The sequence below is a fragment of the Lactuca virosa genome, chromosome 9 (genome assembly GCF_052849685.1).
Source record: "Lactuca virosa cultivar CGN04683 chromosome 9, Lactuca_virosa_CGN04683_v6, whole genome shotgun sequence".
Taxonomy (NCBI): Eukaryota; Viridiplantae; Streptophyta; class Magnoliopsida; order Asterales; family Asteraceae; genus Lactuca; species Lactuca virosa.
This window is the reverse complement of record NC_136434.1, coordinates 279129540-279135763: the sequence shown is the minus strand read 5'-3', so window position 1 is coordinate 279135763 and position 6224 is coordinate 279129540. Positions and strand designations below refer to the sequence as shown.

At 41.0% G+C, this 6224-nt stretch overlaps 1 non-coding gene across 1 annotated transcript; it reads left to right on the top strand.

Moving 5' to 3' along the window:
* Nucleotides 1-1272: 1272 nt before the first annotated feature.
* Nucleotides 1273-1379, top strand: LOC145141675 (small nucleolar RNA R71). Its single transcript, XR_013722869.1, has one exon. It is a non-coding gene; the product is annotated as a small nucleolar RNA R71 (small nucleolar RNA).
* Nucleotides 1380-6224: the final 4845 nt, after the last annotated feature.

Below are 6224 nucleotides of genomic sequence, written 5' to 3'. Positions count from 1 at the left end.
ACCTTCATATTATTCCCAAACTCACATGGGAGAGTGAGTCGTCCAGGATCCCCCATCTTCTTAGGTATTTCTCCCAACACAGCTTTTGAGCTTTGCTCACTTAGAATCACCTTAGAATTCTCCTTTAATTGCTGACGAGTGTCTAACAAGTCTTGTAGGAACTTAGCATATTCTGGAATTTTTGCAAGCGAATCAATAAAAGGAGTATTGATAGGAATACCCTTTAATTGCTTGATAAACTCCAGATGTTCTCTCTCCAGTGGACTGAGATTAGCTCTAGACGGGAATGGCAAAGGCGGTTTATAAGTCGAGACGGTTTCCGGAATTTTCTGATCAGACCAAGGCCACGACGTGGACGTATTATTCCCACGACGTGGTTTCTGTACTTCAGCTACATTTTGGTTCTCGAATTTTAGCTTCTTCGGTTTTGGATCGGGGTGCTGGGGCTCCACTTACAAGGCCTCTAGGAACTCAGAAATCGCCTCTTCTTCAATATCTATGGCCATTACATGAGATTGGGTTTTGTTTTCAGGATTTTTCGGGAATATCTTCTCATTAACCAAAGTGGTAAGTTGACCAAGTTGTACTTCAAGGTTATTAATGGAGGCTTGCTGATTCTTTATTAATGCTTGCTGATCTATCATCATTGCGTGATGATTCTTTATTATACTTCTTTGTTCTTCCATTGCAGCATCGGTAACATCATGTCTTTTTTCTGAAGCTTCCATGAATTTCATCAACATGGTCTCTAATTCTGATTTCTTCTCAACTAGTGGTTGCTCTCTTTGGTAGAAGCCCCGGCCAGTTTGCCTAAATTTCTCTTCTTTTTGCTTCTTGTATTCTTCGTAAGGTAGCCACTCCTTCTTTGGTTTTCTCCAATCTTCTTCATACTTGTTCCCACTCGAGTAACACACTTGAGCTTTTTTGTTTCCATATTCATCCATATTGCAATCCTTTGTCAAGTGTGGGCCACTACATCTCTCGCAACCAACTCGAATTGCATGAATTGATTGGTCCATTTGAGTCAATCTCCTATCCATAGTGCTAAGCATTGCCATCACAGCAGCCATCTCTTCAGTTTGTGTACCTCCACTGCCTTTTATTCCATCTCGCCCTGGGTTGTGATACTCACGAGGGTGCCTTGAAAACTCTTCAATCAGCTCCTTGGCCTGATTTGGGTTCTTCTTCGTTAGTGGTCCTTGCGAATCAAGGAGTTGTCTAGTCATGACATTCACCCCATCATAAAATATTGACATCTCTTGCTGAATATTGAGGTCATGTTGAGGACAATTCCTTAACAACCCCTTGTAGCGTTCCCAGGCCTCATATAATGACTCCCCCGGATTTTTCTCAAAGTTGGCAATTGCCTTCTTGAGTTTAGAGATTTTGGAGGGTGGACAAAACTGATCTAGAAATCTCTCACGCAATTGGGCCCATGTGGTGATCGTACCAGGTGGGAGTGCCTTCAACCAGTCTTTTGCTGCTCCTTTGAAAGTGACTGGTAGCATCCTTAGCAAAGCTGTCTCCCTTGGGATATTGGGAGTATTAAAATAATCCGCTATATCGTTCACCTCGTCTAAGTGTTTGAAAGCATCCTCGTGATCCTTCCCGTAAAATGGGATAGCCTTAAGTGCAGTAAGGATATATCCCTTTAACTCGAATGTGGCATTGGGAGGAATCGTAGGATGTACTAAACCCGGCCCCACATCATCTCGAATGCGGTTCTTGTAGTCCCCCATGGCCATCTCATCAATGTTTGCCATTTCGTTCTCCAGCTCGTTCTCGGGTTCACTTGTATGTAATTCAAATTCAGGCTCAGTATCGTACGCGGACTCGGCTTGGACGGGTATTTGATCTATGTGTTCAAGCTTGCTCTTGTTCTTTGAAGATGAACCTGACTCCTCCGTTTTCTTCCCCGACTTCTTTGAGAACACTGATTTGAATTCTTGTAAAGGTGTCTTCTTTGGTGTTTGATCTTCTTTCACGCTCTTATCCTTCTTTTTGTGAAGTGTAGACTCGGGATCTTCAAGTGGTGGTACCAAAGGTGTGTTAGAACCTCTGGTCATGAACTCCTGAAATAAGAAAAGAAAATAAAATGTAAAACTGAACTAAGAAAAAGGGAAAAAAATTGTGAATCACAGGTGTCACGTCGTGGAAGAATACTCCATGTCGTGACTTCTGTAACGAAAAAAAATTAACTATGCTTATAAAAATAACTTTTTGCGGGTTTTACCCCACAAAAAGGATCGATTAATCTAAAGCAAATAAATAAACAACAAACTAAGCCGCTCCCCGGCAACGGCGCCAAAAACTTGATGTGCACGGAAGTACCCACTAATTTTAATATTTATAACCTAACAAACTTAGACTAACTATACACTTGTAGGCAGTGTACCTAGTCAGATTACAGTATAGCTTAGGTAAGTCGGGTGTCGATCACAGGGAACGGTGTTATTAATTAATCTATTTACTACTAAATTAATCTAATTATTAACAAGCTAAAAAGGGGGTTTTATCTGATTTTTCAAGATCAGACTAACTTAACTCAAATTCGATCAATAATTAAAAGACACTCTTATCTAGTTCGAATCCACTTCGTCCTTATGGCTAGCTAATAATTATGGATTATTAAGTTGGTTATTATTATATTAGTAATTTAGGTCTAAATTTACCAATAGTTAATTAATTCATGTAAAACTATGTATGGTCACACACAATTAAACATAGAACCAATTATGTTTATGAATATGCTATGTAAGATTTATCATGCAAACACAATTATGATCATAATCTATGTTCTCTAGCACAGCAAGGTTAATTAATTCAATTACTAACTAAGACTTTGGTCGATCCTAGCTCTAGCAATTCAATGTTCACTAAATTACTAGGTTATCAAGTTTATGCAGTTAATGGTCACTAAGCTACACATAACATGAATTTAAGCAATTAAAGCAACAACTTAAACATGCTAGGTAACAATAAATCAAACACAAGCAATTCACCAACTAAATAAATCCATAAACAATTATGCTATTCATAAGTTTGAAGCTTCATCTAGCTAGATAAGAGTAGCTAGATTCAGCTGCTCATAGTAGCAACTAACACATAAACACAACTTAAATAAGAAAACATGTTCATAGGTATTAATCAAATAAACAAATTATATACTTTTACTCTTTTGGAGTTGAAAACCCTTTTCCAGGACCTTTCCTCTGCTGTAAGTCGCCTCCTGGAACCTCTTCCTTCCGCCAAAAGTCTCTCCAATCGTAATGGAGAGGGGTTTATATATTTTCTGGAAAATCACGTTCCACGTCGTGGCAGGAAGCTCCACGACGTGACTTCAGGAGTTATCCGTATTCGCCAAGGATTCTTTCTTCGCGTACTTATCTTCTGAAAAGATCGATTCCACGTCGTGGTTATCAAGTTCACGTCGTGGCCCCAGTATATTCCGTGAATTACTTCATCTTTTATGCTTCAAGCCTCCAATGTTCCATAAATTGTCACTTCTGGTCCCTTCCTTCTAAAATGCTTTATTTTGGCTGCAAATAACATTTTATCCTCATAAGTACCATAATTCTATGCAAATAACCAAAATATTTAATAAAATATAGATCAATATTGCCTAAAACTACGTATAAATATAGCAATATCAAACATAAACTAGGGTTAACTAGAAAATAAGTAAGTTAATGTGTGAGCTATATATGATGACCAACCATATATAAGTTAATTAAACCAACCAATTTAATTAACTACTATTACAAGTCTTGCTTGATTCGAATTAAACACTAGTAAACTCTTTAATTTAATCACTTGATCACTGCTTGAATTGATTTATTTGCTAAAGTATTAATAATAGTGAACATAAACCTAATCACATTAGAAATCGGTAATTGATGATATATTATACCGTTGCACTTGCCACGAATCAACCATAGGAATAAGTGAATAGAATCTAAACAGAAGTCTCTTAAATGTTATTAAATCTATTTATCTTTTGTTCCTCTTTCTAGTCGTTATTTGTTCTTGCTAAGTGTTTAAGAAATTGCTTAAGTTTCAAGTCTTGTAAAACTAGAGAAAAACCCCTCATTAATTCATTGTTTAAATTAGATAATATTAGTAGTAACTTTAATTGTTTACCGTTCCCTGTGTTCGATACCCTACTTACCTTCACTAAACTGATAATTGATAGGTATACTGCCTACCATGTGTTTGTTTTTTGTGTTTAAGTTAGTTAGGATTAAAACTAGTACGTTGCACACGTATCAAGATCCTTTAGGAGGAGGTTGTTTCCCTCTTTCGGGTATAGATTTCAGAGATGGTTAGGTTTATTAAGACCGTTATGGTGGAGTACTTTGATCAACGTTACGTTGCATTGTCTGAGGCTGCTGCTGCAGCCACCACAGCCGTTGTTGCTACTGGGATTGGTGATAGGAGAGCCTTTTAGTATTGGGACTTCGACAATACGAAGCCCTCAACATTTGATGGAGTGCAGGGTCGGATCATAGCCATGAGGTGTCTGTTTGACAACGAGGGATGTTTCTTCACTTGCTCTTGTACAGCTAACCAGAAGGTCAAGTGTGCTCTAAACCTTCTACGGTCCGAAGCGAAGGATTGGTGGAGACTTGTTACTAGCTTGTATTCTTTTGAGCAGAGAACTATTGTGACTTGGGATCAGTTCTCGGAGATGTTCTGTTCTAGATATGTGCCACTGGTGGAGCATGAGAGGTTGGCCCAGTAGTACTTGGATTTGAGACAGGGGACTGAGTCGGTGACGGAGATCACCAAGATGTTCACGGAGAGGGCCATGTTTTATCCTAAGTTTGATGCGTCTAAGCAAACTCAGATGAACCGTTACTTGAGCATGCTCAAGACGGATATCATGCAGTTTGTATCCACTCAACGTTATGGTTAATTGTTGGAGTTACAGGCAGCCGCCAGGCGGCGTGAGATTGAGATGGAGCACTATTCGAGAGAGCGGAGACTGGCCTCGGTGCAGTCGCAGCCTGTGCCGAAGAGGTTCGAGGCCACTGATACTAGATTTGGAGGGCAGAGGGGCCGCACTTATGGGAAGTGCGACAAGGTTCATGAGGGGGTCTGTCGGTCAGGTGGTGTATGCCACAAATGTGGCAATGAGGGGCACTATGCAAGGGATTTCCGCTAGCCAGCCCAAGTTCCAAGTTCCAGGATTTGCTATCACTGTGATCAGGTTGGTCATGTAAAGGTCAACTATCCATTGCTCGCCGCCAAGCCGACACAGTCCCCGACGCCAGCTACTTTGAGGATCACCGATGGGTGCCAGGGGAGGGTAGAGCCCCCTGAGGACTCAGGGTCGTGTGTTTCATCTCACTGTCGACGAGGCCAGAGGAGCTCCAGATGTTGTCACTAGTATCTTCTATTTATTATTCTATTGATTATGGTTTATGTTATGCTCATATATATGCCCCTAATAGGTACGTTCTTAGTGAACTCTTTTCCTGCTCTGGTGTTATTTGACTCGGGTGCGAGTAGGTTTTTTGTATCTCGATCATTTAGTAGGGAGTTTAATATGCCTACTGGGGAGTTAGAGTGTCCGTTGCGAGTTTCCATCGCAAACAAACACGGGGCTTCTGCATCTGTAGTGTATCAGGGTTGTATATTAGAGATCTTAGAGGTGCCTTATCCGATTGATCCGATCCATATCCCCATGGAGGATGTATGCGTGATAGTGGGTACGGACTGGTTGAGCAGGTTTGGTGCCATGATTGATTATGAGGGCTAGCGAGTGGTGGTTCAAACCCTAAGTGGGGGAGAACTGGTTATTTATGGAGAGGGCACCATGGTTGGTTCTGAGTTTTGTTCGGCGGCCAGAGCTCGTCAGTATATTCAGCACGGGTGTGTGGGTTACTTGGCTTATGTGGTTGATACTCAAGTTGGGGATCAAATTTCAGTTTCAGAGGTTTTAGTTGTCAGGGAGTTTGCTGATGTGTTCCTGGAGGAGTTACTCGGTGTGCCTCCGGAGAGGCAGGTTGACTTTTGGATTGATATTGTGCCAGGTGGGGCCCCGATTGACAAGGTGTCGTACCGTTTGGCACTACCTGGGATGCAGGAGTTGTCATCTCAACTTCAGGTGCTGCTAGGCAAGTAGTTCATTAGACCGAGCAATTCTCCATGGGGAGCATCGATACTGTTCATCAAGAAGAAGGATGGTTCACACCGGGTGTGCCTTGATTACCGGGAGTTGA